Source organism: Balaenoptera musculus, chromosome 7, assembly GCF_009873245.2.
Source record: "Balaenoptera musculus isolate JJ_BM4_2016_0621 chromosome 7, mBalMus1.pri.v3, whole genome shotgun sequence".
NCBI lineage: Eukaryota > Metazoa > Chordata > Mammalia > Artiodactyla > Balaenopteridae > Balaenoptera > Balaenoptera musculus.
In genome coordinates, this window is record NC_045791.1 from 65,000,869 (window position 1) to 65,024,677 (window position 23,809).

The following is a 23,809-nucleotide window of genomic DNA, read 5'->3' on the forward strand; positions in this document are numbered from 1 at the left end:
GATACATAATAGTTCACAAAAGGTTTATTTGAGAGAGGAATAAGGAATCAGGCCTTGAACAAGTATTGGAATGGGAAGAAGAACCAGTATAGAATGAGTTAATAGTAGCTTGGAGTAGCAGAGATGGAGACAGTCTAAAAATTTTGTTCGTAATTTTGTTCTATTAACAAGCTCTTGTCATTCTGAGTGAATAGATGACACTTTTGAGGTCCAGGTTTTGTTGGCTGTTTTATGTAAACCTCATTATTTTTTTAAACCTCTATATAAAAGCTAGTTCTTCAGAATGAGTAATTATTTTCTCCATTTGTCAAAAAAATTATTCATACCTCTTGAAATAAGGTATATTTGAGATACACACCTTCCAATGTAATAAAAAGGAGCAAAAGTCACCTGAGGATTATCTAGGAAAATGTAATTATTTCACTCATTGTTACTATTGATTAAAGGCTCCAGACTTAGTGACGCTGTATACTAATTTGCGTATTGCTCCAGATCGAACTGATAACCCCAGAGATTAGAGTTTATGGCTCTATTGGGCATTGCCCAGTTATTCTAAAATTGCCTAGCTTTGTAAATGCTGTTTGGGCTGTTTTTAACATGTTTCCCTGATTAATTAATGAGTAGAAAAATTCTTTGACACGTTTATTTTATATTGGAGTTGGATTGATGGTTTTAACTTTTTAAAAATTACATTTTGATATGTGAGACACAACTAAATCTTGGTTGCTATGTCAACAGTATCCATAGCTCTCTCCTTCCGTTCTTATCCTGATGTAAGAGAAAGCGGAGAACTTCTCTGGTCTAAGAATTATTCCAGCATGTTTGTAAAAAATGTTTTCATTTTCATTCCATTTGCTGTCTGATTTCATGGGACCTCCTCATTACCCAAAAGGCACCTCCTAGTTCCTTCATCCCCTAAACTGTAATAAAGTCTGCTTCTGCATTCTCAGTCACCCATTCACATAATAGCCAACTGGACCCAAAGATGTACTAACTCAGAAATCTTAAAGTCATTCATTCTAATATCTGATAACAAGTTCTTATCCTTCATAGTCTAAGTTTATAGTGCCACTGTACCTGTTTCTGAACCTCAGAAAGACTTCTACACCTTAATATTTTCCTTCTAGATTATTGACTCCCTTTTACCCTTTCTGCTGTGTTGTCTTTGTCTACATGGTTGAAATGACTTGATGAAGTGTCTGAACTGCTTTCTTACAATCACCTTAATTCCCTTCCTTGGACTTGTATCTTTGCCCCATACCAACCAACAAGATCCTAATCCAAAATAATTATGTATTCACTTTCTTTACTGCTATGTAAGCCCTAGTTTAAAAACAAAACAAAAATTTAAAAAGCAACCTCATACAACTATAATTAAGTTATTTGATTAGGCGAGAATCCAAATAAGAGCCATGTATTTGTTTATATGTTTCTAAAGTTTGTTTTAATCTATAGTTTCACTCTCCATCTTTCCCTTTTCATTACAGTTTATTTGTTGAATAATTTCATAAAACATATTTTATCTTTGAGTTATTTGTCGTACAGAGTTTCCCATCATCTTTTTTCTTTCTTTTTGAATGCCTTCCTTTATTTCTGTGATGTTGTTTAACATGGTCCCCTGTTCACTGTGTTGCAACTTGGATGTGAAGGCTTGCAGTTCAAGACTACTTCATTGATGTGTCTTCCATTAGGAGGCACCTGGATGGTGTCTGTCTTTCTGTGTTGTTTTACCCATTCATGATGACTGTCTAAATATACCAATTAACTAGAGGTTTCAAAATGGTAATACTCTAGTCTTACCATCACTTTCTCATTTATTATTTGTAATACTTTTAAAAAGTAAACTTTCTTCACTAGCTGTTTTGTTACCTAGAAGCAGTTCATATAGGAAAGGCGGAATAAATGCAACATTTTCCCCCTTTATTTACCAGTTTCCAGAGTTATAATTTGGTTCCCTTGCATCCTTCAAAGGGGATGATGGGTGTGTGTGTGTGTGTGTGTGTGTGTGTGTGTGTGTGTGTGTCATTATGAACTCATGAATTTGTACATATTTGATATGTTTAAATCCACTGAAGTTTTACGCTCATTAAAAAATCTCTGGCCAGTTGGAGGCTCTTTAAAATGGATGCTGTGTTTTTTTGACATGACCCTAGTAGTATTTGACAGCTTTCCTGCTTTCTGCTATTCTAGTATACTACAGATTCATTTTGAGGTTATTATTAATGGAAATAACGTTTAGAGACCACAGTCTGGGACTTCAGTGTTGCTGATTGCTACTGGATATTTTTTTTAATGTTTCTAGGCTTTTAAATGGGCAGAGTTAGCAAATATGTTTTATTTGGTTTCTTTTTGAAAATTAAATACAGTGTAAATCACGCTGATAACTCTAATTCAACTTCAGAACTGCAGACCTTAACCTCACAGAACTTAAATATTCAACATTAGCTGCAAAACTCTGTTAAAGCTTCACAAAATAAAATATGTAAACTTATAATAAAATTAGTTTTCTCTAATTTGGGGGAGGAGAGTATCTAATTTTGGGAAAAACTAATACCCACTTCTTTTTAAAATTTCCCTTTGAAAAATAAATATTTTCAAAATCTCATCCAGTCATTTCCCTAAAAATGTTGTTGATGAGTTGATTAAAATAATAGCTAAAATCTTTGAGTATATTCAGTGAGCATTAAAATACAATAGACTGAACAACATATTGTGGTGTATGTGATTAATAATTCATTTACAAAATTATAATCAAAGTCCTGTGTTTTAAAGGATTATGTTAGCTTCTCTAGCGTGACTTTTCCCCTGCAGTTTAGAGGAATCTACATTCGAATAAAAAATATGCACCCCTTGCTTCCGACTAATTCTAGCATTATGCTGCCAAGCAGCTATGTTAAAGCTCCCATGACTCCTGAGTATGTTCTTGCTTTGCCTTCAGATAAAAAGCTTTTGACATGAATAAATGAGTGGTGGATTCTTTTTGTTATAATGATTTGTTACTTTCACATTATATAATTTTCTCATTTGATAAATATTATTGAGCACCTAACTTCCAGGAGGCACTGTTCTAGAGGCTAAGAAAATTGTAGTAAAGAAGACTAATAATATCCCACCTTCTGTTGGGCTTACATTGTAGTGATGAGAGAAAGTCCATCAACTAACTCATATGTGTCAGATGTTTATAAGATAAAATAGAGCAGAAAAATGGAATGAGAGAGACTAGCTTATGGGAGTTACTGTAGATGGAGTGCCAGGGAACACCTGCTGTTTGTACCACCTTCATAATTCTGACACCATTTTTTAAAAATCTCAGAATTGGCAAGAGTCTTTGCTAATAGCTAGGATCCCTGCTAGTTAATGAGAAACACTATGGCCAGAAATTACCTTTCAAAGTGAAACCTGCTTCTAAGGCCACACGAGACTTTCTATAATAATGTGCTTCTACATATAGTCATTGCACAAACATTCCTTGGTATGTGTAATGTGCTGGGCACTGTGATTGATGCTGGAAGTACAGAGGAAAACAATATAAAGCTTAAACTTAGGAAGCTCAGGGACTGAACAGTTTGGACAGAGCTTCACAAAGTTGGCATGTACATCTCAGCATCCCAGGACTACTGAAATCAGCATCTTTGGGAAAGGGGTTAAGTCTTCTACATTTCAAAGTCCCAGTAGGTTATTTTGGTGTGGAGTCAGAGTTAAGAATGAATAACCAGGAGAGGAATAAAATAGTAAATTTCAACATCTACCAACACAATTTCACTGGTGTTTCTCACTTGTAGTTCCTAGGGCTACCATAAGATATCATTCTTCTTTCTGCTGCTCTTCCAAAAATATCCTGGTGGTTTTCAGGTCACTAGAATGTCATATTCTGAAGCTGCAAATGGGAGTTGTATAGGCAGGCTTTCCTGGTGTTGACATGACAACCTGTGTGGCTCTGAAGTCAGATTGGCCTTTCATCTGTGGTTACTGGGCCACAGACAACTTCCACTAACACTCTTTGTTTTCATTTCTGGTTTTTTTTCAAGCAAAATGTTTAGTATCATAGCTACTGATTTATTTATTTATTTTGTGTGTTGTTCTCTTTTTACTGAGATTCTTCCGCAAGTGTGAGGAAGATGACTCCCCCATGTTGCCTACATCTTAATTCCAAGAACCTGTGAATATGTTAGGTTACCTGGCAAAGGGAAATTAAGGTAGCAGATGGAATTAGGTTGCTAATTAGCTGACATATAGATAGGGAGATTAGCTTGTATTATCCAGGTGAGTTCATTATAATCACAAGGGTCCTTAAATATGGAAGAGGGAGAAGAGTCAGTGTCAGAGTGATGCGAAGTGAGAAATACTTGAACAGCCATTGCTACCTTTGAAGGAATGCAGCCACAGCCAAGGAATGCAGGGGGCCTCTGGAAACTGGAAAAGACAGGAAATTAGACTCTCTGTTAGAGCTTCAACAAAAGAACACAGCCCTGCAGACACCTTGAGTTTAGCCTGGTGAGACCCATTTTGGACTTCTGACTTCTAGAGCTGTAAGATAATATACTTGTGTTGCCTTAAGCTACTAAATTTATGGTAATTAGTTACAGCAGCAGATAGGAAACCAATGCAGTACCAAAGGTTTCAAGGGTCTTAATTCTGAGAAGCAGTCTTCAGTATAAATAAATTTTGCAGTAATTTTTCCCATTAGATACAGTGGTTCCCCAGGCAAATAAGCCTCCATAGGTTCATGCTTTACCATTCTAGACATCCCCAAATGTGGATGTGTTCACAGTGTGCATATAGCTTATGCTGTGACATCTCCATTAAACTCGACAAAATCGAGTTTAATCCTGATTAAGAACAAGCCCAGTAAAGGGTTCCCATACAGTGTGTCAAGTGTTAGAAGAACTTGTTATATTATGTGGTATCCGAGCAAAAATTTCACGCCAAAAGCCATGTTGATACCGTCAAAGGTATGGACTAATCAAAGTTGCTGACAAAGCCAAGGCTAAATCATCACTGAAAGGATTTAATTCTTAGTGGAATTAGCAGGCATAGTTTATATACTGCATTTTAAAACATTTTTATTTAACTAAAATAGACTTGGATGATGATGAGGTTGGAAATTATTACCTCTGTTTTAAAATGTGAAAACTTGAAGAAGAATTCAGGAGAGTGGTTCCTGGTTTTATTTTATTTTCTATTTGTGCTTATTGCTTCCAGAGCAAAATTAAAGCTTAATAATAGATGAGGTAATGGAATCAAGGAAAGCAAAAATGACTCGAAATTCAGAGGTTAAACATTGATAGGGGCCAAGGCAAACTCTGGGCAAGGTTTTAACACCAGAGCTTCTTGTACTGACTGAAGTGGAACTAAGAAAAGCCTGTTGTAGTGGAGAAACTATGCCCTTCCCCAGTAATCATGAAACCAGGAATCAGGTCTTAAAACTCTGATATGCTTTAAAAATTCTCTTAAACGGTGGCTTAAGTGCAAAGGTAATATAATGAAAAGAGAGCTAAAAGGTAGAGATTCAATCACAGCTCTGGCCTTCTCTCAACAACGAACTATCAATATTTTCATTCCTTGCATCTCAAATTCGCCCTAGGAGAGGGCTGGTGTTCTGAAATTCCTGAAATTTCAGTAGCCTATGCTCTTTTCAGATAAGGTAGGAGATGAAAAACATAAATTCCGTGAAGTTTGATTGGGTAGGTGTTTTCTATGTCCTTGGCCTTCTCTTCATGAGAGTCTAGGAAATGTACAACCACTCATCCTTGGAGATTAGTGGAAGCCCTGCTCACAGATAGTTAGATCTTGACCATCAAATATGCATTTTTTCCCTCCAGAATTCTAAGGATTTTGAGAAAATAGAAACATAATTACAGGAAATGAACCCATGCATATGATTGTGCACTAATTTATCTTAATAACTTGGGCAATTTCTATTATATTTTGATTTTGTAATGGTCCAGGTAATGCTGCTTTATTTTCTCTGGGACGCTATGCCTATGTCATAGATACCTCACTTGGGCAGTAAGGGGACAACTGGCTATGCTTTTCCTTAGGAGGGAGTAACTGTTAAATAATATTTAACACATACTTAATTTGTTTATATTTTCCTACAAACTTTTTTGCACCTTAAAAAATAGATAAAGTACCACTTCAGTAAATTTCAACTATTAATGATCTTTGATAATACCACACTGGTTTAAGTACTCATTCTGCTTTAAGGAAAAATTTTAAAATATTCTCTGGACATTTGCGTTATCTACGTTTCTGTGGGTACCACACTACACCTTGGCTGCCTGGAGTTGAGAGGTTTTTTATTACTGACTCTACTTTCCCTGTCAAACTAAGCTCATCAGTGACTACATAGTGATAAGTTTAAAAAGGGCTTTAGCGCACTCTAAATTCTGCTTCCTCGTATCATCTTTGTTCAAGAGAAATCTTTCTGAAATGTTCCCTTTTCATAATCAGAACAGAGAGATAAGAAACATGAAAGAACTTGTATTAGTTTTCTAGGGCTGCCAAAACAAAGTACAGACTGGATGGCTTAAACAATAGAAATGTATTTCCTCAAAGTTCTGGAAGTTTAAAGTCCAAGATCAAGATGTCAGCAGGGTTGTTTTTTCTGAGGCCTCTCTCTTAGTGTATAGATGGCCATCTTCTCCCTGTATCTTCACAGCAGCTTCACTTTGTGCGTGTCCGTATTCATTTTTTTACATCTTTATTGGAGTATAATTGCTTTACAATGTTGTGTTAGTTTCTGCTGTATAACAAAGTGAATCAGCTATGTGAATACATATATCCCCATATCCCCTCTCTCTTGCGTCTACCTCCCACCCTCCCTATTGCACCCCTCTCGGTGGTCACAGAGCATCGAGCTGATCTCCCTGTGCTATGCAACTGCTTCCCACTAGCTATCTGTTTTACATTTGTTAGTGTATATATGTCAACGCTACTCTCTCATTTCGTCCCAGCTTCCCCTTCCCCCCCCCACCCCATGTCCTCAAGTCCATTCTCTGTGTCTTTATTCCTGTCCTGCCCCTAGGTTCATGAGAACCATTTTTTTTAAATTCCATATATATGTGTTATCATACGGTATTTGTTTTTCTCTTTCTGACTTACTTCACTCTGTATGACAGACTCTAGGTCCATCTACCTCACTACAAATAACTCAATTTCGTTTCTTTTTATGGCTGAGTAATATTCCATTGTATATATGTGCCACATCTTCTTTATCCGTTCATCTGTCGATGGACGCTTAGGTCACTTCCCATGTCCTGGCTGTTGTAAATAGTGCTGCAATGAACATTGTGGTACATGTCTCTTTTTGAATCATTTAACTTTAATAACTTCCTTAAAGGCTCTGTCTTCAAATAGTCACATTTTTAGGCATAGGGGTTAGAACTTCAACATATGAATTGGGGAGGCCACACAAGTTAGCTTATAACAGAATTCTTCTACATAAGCCTTTGACATTTAGTTTTACAATAAAGAGATTTTTTTTTTTTCCTGGACACTTCTCCTTCTTCTAGTCTTGGTCTCAAGTTTAGAATAAGCATAAAAATTTGAATTGCATTGATTACCTTGTAGACAACCTAGCATGCTCTCCACCTACCCCACTCTATTTTTTTTGTTCAAATTTGTTTTTATAGTAGTACTGGATTTTGTCCCCTGAGTGGGATATTTGTGTCCAAAATCTTTAAAAAAATTTTTTTAAATATATAGTGACTTATTTCATTTAAAAAAATATGTTCTGTAAGAAGAATGGTTTTTTTAAGGTAATACATTTTTTATTTTTTAATTTTATTTATTTATTTATGGCTGTGTTGGGTCTTCGTTTCTGTGTGAGGGCCTTCTCCAGTTGCGGCAAGCGGGGGCCACTCTTCCTCTTGGTGCGCGGGCCTCTCACTATCACGGCCTCTCTTGTTGCGGAGCACAGGCTCCAGACGCGCAGGCTCAGTAATTGTGGCTCACTGGCTTAGTTGCTCCGCGGCATGTGAGATCTTCCCAGACCAGGGCTCGAACCTGTGTCCCCTGCACTGGCAGGCAGACTTTCAACCACTGCGCCACCAGGGAAGCCCTAAGGTAATACATTTTTAAAGGTGGATAATCCTATACTGTAAGTAGGTAAACTTCCACAGTGAGTGGTAGAGTGTGGGGCTTGGGAACAAGATGGGTCAGAAAAATACCATGGCCCTAAAGTTCAAGAAATCCATATAAAAATAAATGAGGTCAGCGATTACCACAACCTTCCAAGTTTTTAATGTTAAATAGTCATGTTTTTATCCTATATGTTAAATCTTAAGTATCCTTTAAAATGTGATCACCATGACAATTAAAGATAATATAGTTTCTAGGGAATATTTTTAGAAAAGCAATAGAAGACTTATGATACACGGACAATCATTATAAATAAATTGTTAGTTTTGTTATTTCTATTTCCCTCCCTTTCAGACCATGAGGTAGGTCTACAGAGTTACAGGTTCTTGTTACATAATAAATGCACTAAATTTGGTAACCAGTCTCTCTCCCTTTCCATTTCTTTTCTCTTTTCCATCTTCTGCTGTTTCTCCCCTAGAGAAACAGAGTTTCTGATATCTCTGAATAGGAAAACTTCTCATGAGTCAGCTTCTCTGTTTTTCCTTGTAAGTCAATAAAATCCTGCCTTAAAATTTGAGCATCTCTTTTACTCTGGGAGAGCCCACCTCTCCCACAGTGTCCTCACCAGAGCATGTCTCAGCTCTGGAGTCAGAGTCTCTCATTTATTTCCACATGTGGGTTCCTCAAGAGTCCACTTCACTATTGCTCTTCCTCTCTTTAGGCACGGAGCTGTCTGTCCCTGTTGAAATTACAGGACGTGTTTTGTCAGTTTCTAAAACAGCAGGTTTCCTCTTCAGCAGTATCATACTGCCTTAATAAATAATGTTAAGGCAACTGCTTCATTTAGATGGAATAAAGCATTAAGTGATTTTTTCACATTATTGCCAGAACTAGGGCATCGTTTTTCTAGTTTTCTTTCAAAATCATGTTTACGAGTGAAATTCTCATTATGAAAATGTCCAGTTTGGTTATCAGAAGTTACTATTATACAGATTCACAAAGAAACACAAATGAACAAGGTGCTCGTTATAATACTTCCAACTGGCTCAATACAGTTTTGGAAAGGTGAGCTATTATACATTGTCTTTTAAGCATTGAAGACAGTTTTAAACCTGAGTGGCCTAAGATGGTAATTCCAAAAATATATTGGGTTCAAACTTCTTTTAGCAGCAAAAGATTTTTGCTGCATGAAATCTTAGATAAACAGACATTAATATCTATTTATATCCCACTATAGGAATATATATTATATTGTGTATTACATTTATAATAAAAATGTGGAACATTTTCCTTGAAGTTCTACTGTGCACACACTTCATTGCCCTTTATTTCATTCGCCATTGTGATCTCTGAAAAGTCTTTTTTTCAAATATCCATGGCTGTGGGGGATAGGTTTCACTCTCAGCAACTGAAACTCTGTGTTGTAACAACTTGTAAGAAAATCTATTGTCCCAACATGGTAGCATGCCCTTGTGATTCTAAGTTGGAAGCAGGCAAAAAATGTAGAGTAAGAGAAAGTTTCTCAGCATCCCAGTTTTCCACTTTTGTGAACCTGTTGTATTTTGCTCAAATTTTGCCCTCCTGAGACACATGTTGTCAGGCTTTTTATCTCTGAAATGATTGGAATTTATTTTCAGTTTCTTAGCTTACCACTTGTAACAAATTTCTGCTTAAATATGACCCAATCCCAGGAATATCTACATTTCAAAAACAGTTCTAAGAAAGAATCCAATACCATAAGTTCTAAGAAGAATCCAATACCTCCATCAATGGTGGATAACTTGGACCTGGGTGTTAGGTAGGAGCTTTCCTACTGCCTTCCAAAATCAAGCTGCTGGAGATGTGGGCTTCATTTTCTGTTCATTATCCTGACCCTGCCTGTCTCCCTGCCTTTGCTACCTTTATTATACATATGTACATATGTAAAAGTATGTTCTCACATAAAGATTTGTATTGCTCATAAAGTCCATGTATCATTGGGCTGGTATCCCTCAAGGGTGCCTTCTTTCCTTATAAACAAAACTCCCTGTCTTAGTTAGCTCAGGCTGCCACAGCAAAATACCATAGACCTATAGGGCTTAAACATTAGAAATTTATTTTTCACATTTCTAGAAACTGATAATCCAGATCAGAGTGCCAGCATGGTCGAATTCCGGTGAGGACCCTCTTCCTGGTTTGTACATGATTGCCATGCTGCTTGTTTGCACAGAGGGAGGTCTAGGGTCTCTCCTCTTTTTGTAAAGCACTAATCTCCCATAAGGCTCCCACTTTCATGACCTAATCTAACCACAATTACCTCCCAAAGGCCCCCCTCCAAATATGATCACTTGGGGGGTTAGGGCTTGGAATATGAATCTTGGCAGGGACACAACCATTCAGTCATATATTCTCAAATATCTACAATTGACCCTACAACCTCCTTATCCCCTATTTACTAATTTACTTGTCTAAGTTTATCAGGAATATAGTTCTGGACCAGTAATATGGCCATAAACTATTTGATACACCAATCTTCATAAATTAATAGTAATTTATTTTAAGACTCAAAAGAGCTTTCCAAGTCTGAATACTCTATTATTTTAAGTGCTCTTAAGTGCAATTAATGTAACTAAGTACTAATGAAATCTAACCACCACATTTGGATGGTGTAATATGCCCAAAATAACTATAACTTTTCATTTGTTAAAACCACATTTATCATTCACACCATTGGGTCTCATCATTATGGAGAAATAAAATTTATTAACATTTTATTAAAATTTCAAATGAAGACAGTCTACTCTTTTACTTTAAGTTCTACATTAACTTTTGTGGGTTTTTTTTCATTGAAGTAGAATTGATTTACAATGTTGTGTTAGTTTCAGGTATACTTCAAAGTGATTCAGTTATACATACTTATGTATATTTTTTCAGATTCTTTTCCCTTATAACTTATTACAAAATATTGATTATAGTTCCCTGTGCTATACAGAAGGTCCTTGTTGATTATCTATATTATATATAGTAGTGTGTATATGTTAATCCTAATCTCCTAATTTATCCTACCCCCGCCTTCCCCTTTGGTGACTGTAAGTTTGTTTTCTATGTCTGTGGGTCTATTTCTGTTTTGTATATAAGTTCATTTGTATCATTTTTTTTAGATTCCACATATAAGTGATATCATATGATATTTGTCTTTATTTGTCTTACTTCGCTTAGTATGATAATCTCTAGTTCCATTCTTTATTTTGTTGATGTGGTGAAGCACATTTATTGATTTTTGTATGCTGAACTATCTGCATCCTAGGTACTTACAAATCTGGTCATATTTTTAATGTATTTATTTAATTACCTATTTTTAGAATAGTTTTAGATTGAGAGAAAAATTTCAGTGAGAGTACAGAGAGTTCTTAAATACCTCACAACCAATTTCAGCTATTATCCAACATTAACATGGTCCGTATGAGCACAGCAAATGAACCAATATTGATGCATCGTTATTGACTAAAGTCCACTCTTTATTCAAGTTTCCTCAGCCTTTACTTAATGTACTTCTTTTATCCCAAGATATCATCAGGATAATGTATTGCATTTATTTATCCATTTGTAGAATGCACCTCAGTTGGAATTAGTGTGATGCTTTCCTCATGATTAGACTGGGGTTATGGTTTTGCGGAAGGAATACCACCAAGGTAAAGTGCCATTTTCATCACATCAGCACAAGGCTACGTGCTGTTATCATGACATCTCTGTTGATATATTCCTTGGTCAACTGGCTCAAGTAATGATTGTCAAGTTTCTCTACTGTACATTTCCTCATCTTCTGTTATTCAATATTGTAGAAAAAATTACTATGCACAGTACATGCTTAAAGACTGTGTAGTTATATTCTACCTCCTGGAGGGTCAAGTATCTACATAAAATATTTGGAATTGTTCAGCATAGGAGATTTGTCTCTTCTCCCCCAATTATTTATTTAATCACTTATTTATAGCAGCATAGGCTCATCAATACTTATTTTATGCTTTGGGTTATAGTCAATACTTCTTTATTTATTTTGTTGCTCAAATTATTGTACCTTTACCATGGGAATTCTTTCAGTTGGCTTCTGAATGTCTCTGATATACCTATATCATTGTGGGGTTCTTTTTTTTGTTTTGTTTTATTTTTTTAATAAATTTATTTATTTATTTATTTTTGGCTGTGTTGGGTCTTCGCCTCTGTGCGAGGGCTTTCTCTAGTCGCGGCGAGCAGGGGCCACTCTTCATCGCGGTGCGCAGGCCTCTCACTATCGCGGCCTCTCTTGTTGCGGAGCACAGGCTCCAGACGCGCAGGCTCAGTAGTTGTGGCTCACTGGCTTAGTTGCTCCGCGGCATGTGGGAATCCTCCCAGATCAGGACTCGAACCCGTGTCCCCTGCATTGGCAGGCAGATTCTCAACCACTGCGCCACCAGGGAAGCCCCTTTTGTTTGCTTTTAAGCACTTCCTTACTTTCTGTCACTACAGTATGGTCAAAGCTCATTTTATATATTTCCTTTACCATCCTAGAATCAGCTATTTTTTTTAAAGGAGCCCTGGTTCCTTTTATTGGAAAATGGCATTAGAAGCCAAGATCTGGGATCTAGGTGTATGTGTTGCTCTTGGGTTGTCATTGCTTCTTGGTCTTCTAAGCTGACAGAGCAAGAAAATATATGTGTGTATACTAACTTGTGTGTGTGTGTGTGTGTGTGTGTATATATATATATATATATATATATATATATATTTATATAAGTGGCAGTCTATGTCTGTATTAAGCTAAACATGAGTTCATACTGAGGTCTCTCTCTAATGCATTACCACATGGTCATTTAAACCTCCTCCTACTTCATCAGTGAGAAGCTTGACTCCCACTATCTGTGATCCATTTACTTAATTGTGCAACTTCAATATATATGTATAGCAGAATCAGAGTTGTTAACCTATTCCCCAGTCGAAAAAATTTTATTAAGTATAGTGCATATGTACAATTTCTTTTGCTTTTAGTCCAAAAGAATGCACTCAAAAGTCACATGACACCTTTCCTCCTACCCCCTTCATCGTGGTTGTTTCATATATTTGTATTACATTTAAATTGTTGTTTTTTTTTTTACATTTGACATTCCACACTTTCTCTCATGCTCCCAATTAAAATTTTTAATAACACACATTAAAGTTCACTCTTTGTGCTGTACAATTATATGAATTTAGACAAATGCATATTGCTATATATCCACAGTTATGCTATCATACAGAATAATTCTAGTGCTCTAAATATTCCTCTATGTTTCATCTATTCAACTTTCACCCTTTACCTGGAATCACTGGAAATTACTGCTCTTTCTATTGCCCCTATAGTCTTGCCATTTCCAGACTGTCATTTAATTGGAATCAAATGGTAAAAGATTTTACAAGACTCACTGTTTTCACCTAGCAATGTGTGCTTAAGGTTCCTCCATGACTTTTTGTGGCTTAATAGTTCATTTACTTTTATTGCTTAATACTATTCCATTGTGTGGGTGCACCAAAATTTGCTTATCCATTTACCTATTGAAGGACATCTTGATTGCTTCAGGTTGGAGCTATTATGAATTAAGCTTCTATTAACATCCATATGCAGGGTTTTAGTGGACATAAATTTTCAAATCCATTGGGTAGATATCTGGGAATATGATTTCTGTATCACATCTTAAGATTATATGTAAAAGGGACTTCCCTGGTGGCACAGTGGTTAAGAACCCGCCTGCTAATGCAGGGGACATGGGTTTGAACCCTGGTTTGGGAAGATCCCACATGCCGGGGAGCAACTAAGCCCGTGCGCCACAACTACTGAGCCTGTGCTCTAGAGCCCGCGAGCCACAACTACTGAGCCTGCATGCTGCAACCACTGAAGCCCACGTGCCTAGAGCCCATGTTCTGCAACAAAGCCAAGCCACCACAATGAGAAGCCTGCGCACCACAACGAAGAGTAGACCCCACTCGCCGCAACTAGAGAAAGCCCGCGCACAGCAACGAAGACCCAATGCAGCCAAAAATAAATAAATTTATTTAAAAAAAAGATTATATGTAAAAGATCATTGTGTGCTAAACTGATTTTTAAAGTTGCTGTACCATTTTTTATTTCCACTAGTAATGGTGAGAGTTCTTCTTTCTCTGCATCCTCGCAGTAATTGATATTGTCTGTGATTAGGATTTCAGCCATTCTAGTGGAGGTATAGTGGTTGCTCATTGTTGTTTTACTTTGTAATTTCCTAATAACAAATAATGTTGAGGATCTTTTCATATGCTTATTTGCCATCTGTATATGTTCTTTGGTGAGCGATCTGTACTGATCCTTTGGACATTTTTAAATTGTTTTTTTTTTTTCCATTTTTTGGTCAAAAGCATCCTATGTGAGCTACTTGGTGACTTGCTGGTCTGTGTTAGTTTCTTTTTCTATTTCGACATAAATATATGTTCTTATTCAGGGCTCATTGGTGGATCACAGTAGGGTCATTTAGGGCCAATTAAACAATTCGATCTTTCTTTTTTTTTTTTTATTAAATTTATTTATTTATTTATTTATGGCTGTGTTGGGTCTTCGTTTCTGTGCGAGGGCTTTCTCCAGTTGCGGCGAGCGGGGGCCGCTCTTCATCGCGGTGCGCGGGCCTCTCACTATCGCGGCCTCTCTTGTTGCGGAGCACAGGCTCCAGACGCGCAGGCTCAGTAATTGTGGCTCATGGGCCCAGCCGCTCCGTGGCATGTGGGATCCTCCCAGGCCAGGGTCCGAACCCGTGTCCCCTGCATTAGCAGGCAGATTCTCAACCACTGCGCCACCAGGGAAGCCCCTAAATTGTTTTTTATTGTTCATTGTAAGAGTTCTTTGCATAATGTGGTCACAAATCTTTTTATAAGACAAGTGTTTTGTGAATATTCCTCAAAATCTGTGGCTTGTCCTTTGAGTCTCTACCTTTGTTTGACAGAGCAGAAATTTTAATTTTAATAAAGTCCAACTCACCTCTTTTTCTAGTTGTATTATGCTTTGATGTGGTGTCCAAAAACTCATTGCAATACCCAAGGACATCTAAGTTTTCTTACATTTCTTCAAGAATTTTGATAGTTTTGCATTTTTCTTTTTGGGTGTTGATCCACTTTGAGAAAAATATATAAAGTTTCATCTAGTTTCATATGCTCATCCAGTTGTTCCAGCACTATTTGTTGAAAAGTCTATCCTCCATTTTTTAGCTTTATTGAAGTATAATTGACAAATACAATTTAAGATTTTATCATTCATCATGATTCATTAAATCATGATTATTTGATATACATATACATTGTGAAAAGATTCCTCTCATCTAGTTAAGACATACATCACTATCCTACTCCATTGAATTGTCTTTGCTCCTTTAACAAAGTTGAAATGACTATATTTTTGTTTGCCTTTATTTCTGTTCTATTATGTTCTCTCTCTATATATAATTTTACATATATAAATACATATAAATATATAGAAATTTACTAATACCATGTTATCTTCATTACTTTACTTTTATGGTGAGTATAAAAATCAGGCAATATGTGTTCTCCAACTTTGCTCTTCATCTTCAGTAATAAGATGGCTATTCTCATTCTTCTGCTTTTCCACATAGACACCTGATGAGCTTGTTGAAACCTAAACTATTGTTTGCTCTGATTTTAAAAGAGATTTTGCTGAATCTAATCAGTAATTGACAAATTTGCAGTCATTGAAACCTTAACAATTGTGAGCCTTCCAACTCGTGAGCATGAAATATTTCTCTATTTGTTTAGATCTTTTTGGGTGTTTAATCAGTGTTTATAATTTCCTGCATATAGATTCAGAGTATACTTTGTTAGATTTATACTTAAATATCTCATTTTGTGTGTGTGCTATTGTAAATGGTACTGCTTTCTTAATTTGATATTCTAATTTTCATGCTAGTAAATAATAAAACAATTGACCTTTGTATATTGATCTTGTATCATGTGACCTTGCTATACTCACTTATCAGTTCCGGGATACTTTCAGTTGATTATTTGTGTTTTCCTATGTAGACAATCATGTCATCTGAGAAAAAAGACAGTTTTATTTCCTCCTTCTCCAATTTGCATACCTTTTAATTCCTTGTCTTGTATTTTTGCACTATGATTTTCAATACAATATTGAATATGAGTGGTGAGAGTGAATATTCTTGCTATGTTACCAACCTTAGAGGGAAAGCATCCAGTTTTTCTCCATTGTGTATGATAGCCACAGGAATTTTTGTAGATGATATTTATCAAAGTGAGGAAATTCTCCTGTATTCCTAGTTTGGTGAGAGTTTTTAACATGAATTCTGTTGGGTTTTTTCAAATACGTTTTTGGCATCGATTGCTACAATAAGTTTATTTTTCTTTCTTAGCCTATTGATATAGTGGGGTTCACAGATTGATTTTTGAATGTCAAGCCAGCCTTTCATACCTGGAATAAATCCTACTTAGTCATGATGTATCATTTTATTATATTTAAAATTGCAACCAACATCCACCACCCTCTATTACACTCTTGACCTTGTTCTATTTTCCCATAGCATTATTTTCTTCTAACACTGTATATTATTTATTTTTGATTTTTTTCTAACTCTTCCCTCTTTATTTAAATTCAGTGAGTATGGGGTTGTCTGTATTGTCTAAAATTCTCTAAATATTTTCCAGAACAATATCTTATCTATTGTATGTGCTCAGTAACTTCTTAAAAGTTTGAAAACTGCTGTCTAATAATTGCATAAGAAAGAAGCATTCCTTTGCAGAATGTGGGCATGTGATAATGTTTTAGTTTCCTAGGGCTGCCATAACAAATTGCTACAAACTTGGTGGCTTAAAATAACAACAATTTATTTTCGGTTATGGAGGCCAGATGTCCAAAATCAAGGTGTCGGCAGGATCACACTCCTCCAAAGAGGAAAATTCTTTCTTGCCTCTTCCACCTTCTAGTGGCTTCAGGCATTCCTTGTTTGGGCCTTCATAACTCCAGACTCTGCCTCTATCTTCATGTAGCTTTCTTCTTTGTGTTTATGTCTTCCTTTCTGTCTCTTATATCGGATTTAGGTCCTACCTGGGTAATTCTAGATGATCTCAACTTGTGATAAGTAACTTAATTACATCTGCAAAGACCCTTTTTCCAAATAAGGTCAATTCACAGGTTGCTGATGGACGTATCTTATGGGGGACTACCACTCAATCCACTATAGATAGTATCATTACTATCACTGGTGTCACTGTTTAAACACTTGCTGAATTGTGTCTAGATGTATTAGAAATAATTGCTCTGCTATTCTAAGTCTGGTCTCTGTGTCAGCAGCATGAACATCCTCCAGGAACACTTTAGAAATGCAGAATCTCAGGTCCCGCACTCATGTAATTGAATTAAATCTGCATGTTAACAAGATCTTTACTTGTTTCCTATGTACAATCAAGTTCGAGAAGTCATGATGTAGAAAAGAGTGGAACAGAAACTAGATAAACAGAGAAATTTGGGAGCTATATAAATTAGAAACCAAAAGAAGATAAGTGTTACAAGTTTTATGAAAGTAAGTGACAGGCAATTTACACAGACTGAAAAGCAAAGGAAGGTGAGTAGTTTAATGAATTCACAGCACAGAACTCAGGCAATCTACAGAGGAAGGAAAACTTGATCAACTGAGTTATACAAGAACAAGAAAACCATCCTATAAATAAAGCAGTACACTTTGCTGGCGTCAGCTACATCTTCTTTAACTCCATTCAGACCTGGAGTGCATCAGAACCACCTGGAGGTCTTGGTAAAACAGATATTTTGATGTGTACTCTCAGAGTTTCTGATTTAGTAGACATGGAGCAGGCCCCAGAAGTTTCCGTTCTAAAATTGGTCCCAGGACAAGTTGATGCTGCTGGTGCAGGGACCACACTTAAAAAACTTCTCCTTAGAGTTACTTACAGCATTTAGATAGATATGCTTAGAAAGAAAAAACATCTAAGGTTCTTGAGTTCCAAATTTCCTCAATTGCCTCCTTCTTCTCAGATTCCTTTTAAACAAAATATAACATATCAATATTTTTCCCTACTTATAAGAGAAATTGGTGGTTGTAGAAATGAAAGCAAAGTTTAGATGTGGATTATCTGGGCTTATAAAGTTATGACTTTCTTGAGCAATCTTAAAATTGTTAACAGTTCAACAGTGCTTTCTGTCTTTCATTTTAAAAATTGTCATGGTAAATGCTTAAATGGTATTGTCAGATACTTATAGCTGGAGATCTAGCCTTGGACTGTGGAATGTTACTGAATATAATCTTAAATCACCTACCATAGTTTAGTTAGCCATAGCAGATAATTCAAGCCTTCAGAGATATATTTCCAGATGTTTTCTAAATATTTCAGAACCTCCTTCAAAGATGTCACTAATCGAAAGTTGAAGAGATCTCAGGGGAAAAAATGTAGGCACTTTATTATTTTGGTCAAAATATTTGAATTGTTGTGAAATCAATAAGACATTGTGTTTTTCAAAAAGGTTTTAGCCTTTATTTCAGTAAAGATAGTTCAGACCTCAAAATAAGATGCCGTTAACAATTGAACCAAGGAGAGATGTGCAAATATTTGTTGAATTTGAAATTTTGACATTTATTCACATTTGGAACAGGGATTTAAAAAACACTGAGTCAGTGAATTTTTAAGCCAAGGAATTTGTTCTCTCTGAAACATCTAGGAAATAAATGTCTCATAAGAAATTATGTTTCTGACCAATATATAGAAGTATATCAATAATTAGGTTTTTAGTATTTGCATATATCATCTACAGTTCTATAGAGAATCAAGAAACTGAACAAAGACTTTGAACATGTTTAATCATTTCTGAACCAAACAAACATAGAAGATACATTCATATCAAAGGGAATTAGAAAATGTCCACCTTGGTTCCCTGGAATATTTACAGTAATTATTTTGTGTATCTATCACTACCGAGTTTAGAAGACACTTAATAAATGTCATTGAATGAGTAAGTAGGCAATTTCTGAGCAATTCAGAATAGAATGAGTTCTCCAACACAATACAAAAAAGAAACACTTGTAAGGCCACTGCTGCTTTTATCCATTCATAAGCCCCTTTTATTTTCATGAGTTCATTTCTCTCTAATGGGGAATTATTAATAGAAATATTGAAATTTAATATTTTTATCCCTTTAATGCACACAAGTTTAGTGAAATAAATAAACATGTGTGTATATATTTAATGGGGATGGAATTTATCAACATTTTAAAAAGATTTTTAAAAATTATATTTCACATAGGAATACTTTTACTGATGTTTTGATAAGTGCTACAAATATATGATCATGATCAGGATGATGAGAAAGGATTTTCAAACAAGATTAAAAAATAGGACAAATTGCCATGACATATATGTAATAATAGCAGATATATTTTAAAATTTATGTTGTATATGTAATTTAACATATATGTATATGTTATATACCATCTTTATAGTTGATGTACATTTAGGCAAAATTGCTATTTTTATTTTTTTTAAGGTATTAAAAAAACAAGCTTATTGTACCAAGCCTGAGTTCTAAGATGGTTAAAAATATTTTTTTCTCAATAAAAAATCATATTTGCCTCTAGGATTATTAATGACTAAAAAGGAAAGTAAAGGTCAAATATATTAAAGCCTTTATTTAAATTGAACAAAATTGCATTTTGTGTTTGAATGAAATTCTAATGAATTATCAAAATCATGAAGGACATCATATGTTTATATGTTTTGCTTTCAATGCTGAGGAAACAGTAGTTTGAGTAGTTTTATAACAAAATATTACCTGTGTTCTTTCCAGATAGTCCCCTTACAATTTAGTGCATGCTTTACCTTGACTGTCCTAAAAAAAGTATGCAACATATGTATATCAGATCTAAATCAGAGGTAAAGAAAACATTGTAATATTCATTCTAATCATATTACTATTCCTGTAGTGTAACAATAGAATACTGGAAAATAAAATTGCAGGACACAAACGTCAGGTGTCAACTTGTCACCATGTTACACTTAAAGTAGTTATTAAAATCATTATGCTATCAACTCCTGAAGTTTAGATGCACCAAATATAGCAACCTGGTTTAATTGCTCACCATTTTATTTTGAGTGAAAGAAAAGGAGGGCGAGATGAGGGTGGGTAAAGCTGCATGTTTGAAAGATACTTGTAAAGGCCTCCTTCTATCAAAATGAGATGAAAAAATAATTCTCAGCATGAATATAGGACAAATGAAATCTAGTTTGTTGAACTTAGATTTCTTATTGTCTTCACAATCGGGAAAAAAAAGTACCTAATTACCTTCACAGCTTGAAGGAAAGCTCAGAAAATGCTAAATAAAAAGTGCAAGACAGGGGCTTCCCTGGTGGTGCAGTGGTTGGGAGTCTGCCTGCCAGCGCAGGGGCCACGGGTTCGAGCCCTGGTCTGGGAAGATCCCACGTGCCACGGAGCGGCTAGGCCCGTGCGCCACAGTTACTGAGCCTGCGCGTCTGGAGCCTGTGCTCCGCAACAAGAGAGGCCGCGATGGTGAGAGGCCCGCGCACCGCGATGGGAGTGGCCCCTGCTCGCCGCAGCTGGAGAGAGCCCTCGCACAGAGACGAGGACCCAGCACAGCCAAAATAAATAAATAATTAATTTTAAAAAAAAAAGTGCAAGACAGCTACCTTGATATTGTATATTTCTACTTTTAAAATTAAAGAGGAAAAAGATCCCACAGATTCTTTTTTTTTTTCAGTCTGTTTCAATGATTGATGAGTAGGATTGTCCTTGTAGAGTATAACTTGTGTTGTTTGTAATTAAGTATCCAATATAACAGTGCAGCCTAGGAAAAACACTTATTAAATTATTCAATTTTCCAGCTGCTTCTTCTGGCCTTGAATATTTGTGCAGAGATCAATATTAGTTAGTGAGAAAGGGAAAGAAATAGACTTGAATTCAATATTAGATTTAGAATGCAAGTATGAATTTGGGATTATTATTGTTTTTTCATTCCTCTATATTTTCATTTAAAATTGAAAATTTATATTTTATAATTACATATATCTAAATATGTGAAAAATGCATTTAAATTGCAGAATTACCAATTAAAACCTTAACTCTATGGGAAGAGTTTAAATTAATACTAATGTTTACAGATAATATGAGGCTATCAGGTAGTTCAGTTCTTTTAATTTATTTAAATATTACAGAATTGTTAATGTAAGTGAATATATATTATCAGTTTATTATATAATCTCTTATTTTCTAATATTTTATTTTATAATGTAGGTTATATTTTTATTTTATAGTATGCTTTAGAATCATTTAAATATATATATTTCCTCTGCTCACTGATAGCTAAAACTTTTATTTTAAAAAAAAAAACTGGGGCTTCCCTGGTGGCGCAGTGGTTGGGAGTCTGCCTGCCGATGCAGGGGACACGGGTTCGCGCCCTGGTCTGGGAGGATCCCACGTGCCGCGGAGCGACTGGGCCCGTGAGCCACAATTGCTGAGCCTGCGCGTCCGGAGCCTGTGCTCCGCAACGGGAGAGGCCGCGATGGTGAGAGGCCCGCGCACCGCGATGAAGAGTGGCCCCCGCTTGCCGCAGCTGGGGAAGGCCCTCGCACAGAGGCGAAGACCCAACACAGCCATAAATAAAAATAAAATAAAATATTAAAAAAAAAAAAAAAAAAAAAACCATCTTATTTTTTGTCTAATTTTTATTCGTTGAGAGATTGAATTGATATGTGCACAAATCCACATTTTCTTTTTTCTGGCAGAAGTGATGCTAAATAATTAAAATTTGAAGAAGGAAAAATATGAAACCCATATATTTAAAGCAAGATATAAACTTGAATTTAATATTCAGGTATAGAGTAATGCAGGTATGAAACTGTGGATTGTAGCTTAGTGCTAAAGCATGTATGGTTTGTTTTCAAATTATTTAAGCAGATTATACCTTAAAACTCACATTTTATGCATTAATACATTTTTATGGCTGAATGGGCATTAAATACTAAATATTTGAATATAATACTTTATTCAAATGCAATATTTGAAGAGTTAAGTAGAAATGTGAAGCCTACATATTTAGTAGAAACTTGTTCTAAAATCCAGAAATAAACATTAAAATTTAATAAAATGCTTTACAAAATGCAACACAATGACTTTTAACGTTTAAAACATTATTTAAAATAGTCAATTTTTATTTTCCACCTCTGGCGTATGTGTTTATAAGCATGTCCCTTAACACAATCCACTCTAGACATGTGTTTTTCTCTGGAAAAACAATAGTACTCTGAATTCCTGAAGTTTGACTCTTTTAGGGGATTATAAAAATTGTCTTAGATACCTTTTAGTAACTTAAAAGACACACTTAAAGTATTCTACAAATATCAAGATATAGCCATTTAGTTCTCTTTTTTAAGTCAATATTTTATTGTAAATATTGTGGTGGGGCCTTAAAAAATTATATGTATTAATACATATACTATATTCATAGTAATATAGTTAATTGAGTGTTTAGTTTTTAAGGTAGAGGTTAAAAGTATGCTAATAAAATCATCCACATGTATATATACATGTGTGTGAATTTGTATTTATATGTATATATACTTATTTATATATACAGTATATAAACTATTCAAATAACATCAATACTTTGATTCTTCAGGTACTCTTTTATATTTTTTACTTTATGTGTCAGGAGTACTATATAAACCCAAAATTCCTTTGCAAAATATAAACGTTTTGATTTTTGATAAATCTCCCATTAACTTCCCCAGTGAATTAAAATAGTGAAATGGATTAAGGCGATCGGTTCTCATAAGCATTCAGCTTGAGTCATTTGTTAAGTCAAACATGTATTAGTTTTTTTGTTCATAGATCAAAAATGGGCAAACTTGGCTCATGAGCCAAATCCAACCTGCCAACTGTTTGGGTAAATAAAATCTTACTAAAGCACAGCCATACCCATTTGTCTCTGTATTGCCTATGAGTGATCTTCCCCCGACAATAACAGAGTTGAGGAGTTGCAACAAATACCATATGGTCCATAAAGTCTAAACGCTTACTATTTTTACAGAGCTTGCCAGCCTCTGCTACAGATGATTATCATACAGGGTTGTAAGATTCATCCGGTTTTTACGTTATTAACAAGTCAATTATATATGTTCACAGCTGTTTCTTGTACTCATTGTACACATTCATATACATAGTCACACAGTCACATCAACACAAACAAGCTCTATTTTTTTTTAATTTAACACTCAATCTGGGCAGACATATAACTATTTCATTATGATAATAGTCATTATCACTAGTTTTCCCTAAAATTGGAAACATTATTTTCCCATAAAGTTGATCAAATATACTGAAAACCATTCCACTATATAAATTTCTACCAGAATAAGAAATGTAGAAATAGTGTTTATTTGCAAAAAAATCTCTGAAATATGTCCTCATATGTAAAGGAAACTTTCATTAAGTTTCAAATGTTACTAATACTTTCTTTACAATATAATTCTTTCCTCACACAATGTTATTTTTTTCCTAGACTCTTTCAAATTAGAGAATAAGATACTGGATTTGCAGATGAATTTCCCAATGATAGGCATTGAGGTGTTACAAATTTGCAGTAAAAAATCTGCTTTTTCATTTGCTGGATGTTCCATTTTAAGGATGGCATACTATAGAGGTGGCAAATTATGATTTAAATGC

At 35.2% G+C, this 23,809-nt stretch overlaps 1 protein-coding gene across 1 annotated transcript in view; it reads left to right on the forward strand.

Moving 5' to 3' along the window:
• ZNF804A (zinc finger protein 804A) overlaps window positions 1-23,809 on the forward strand; it is a 305,324-nt gene that overhangs the window by 167,680 nt on the left and 113,835 nt on the right.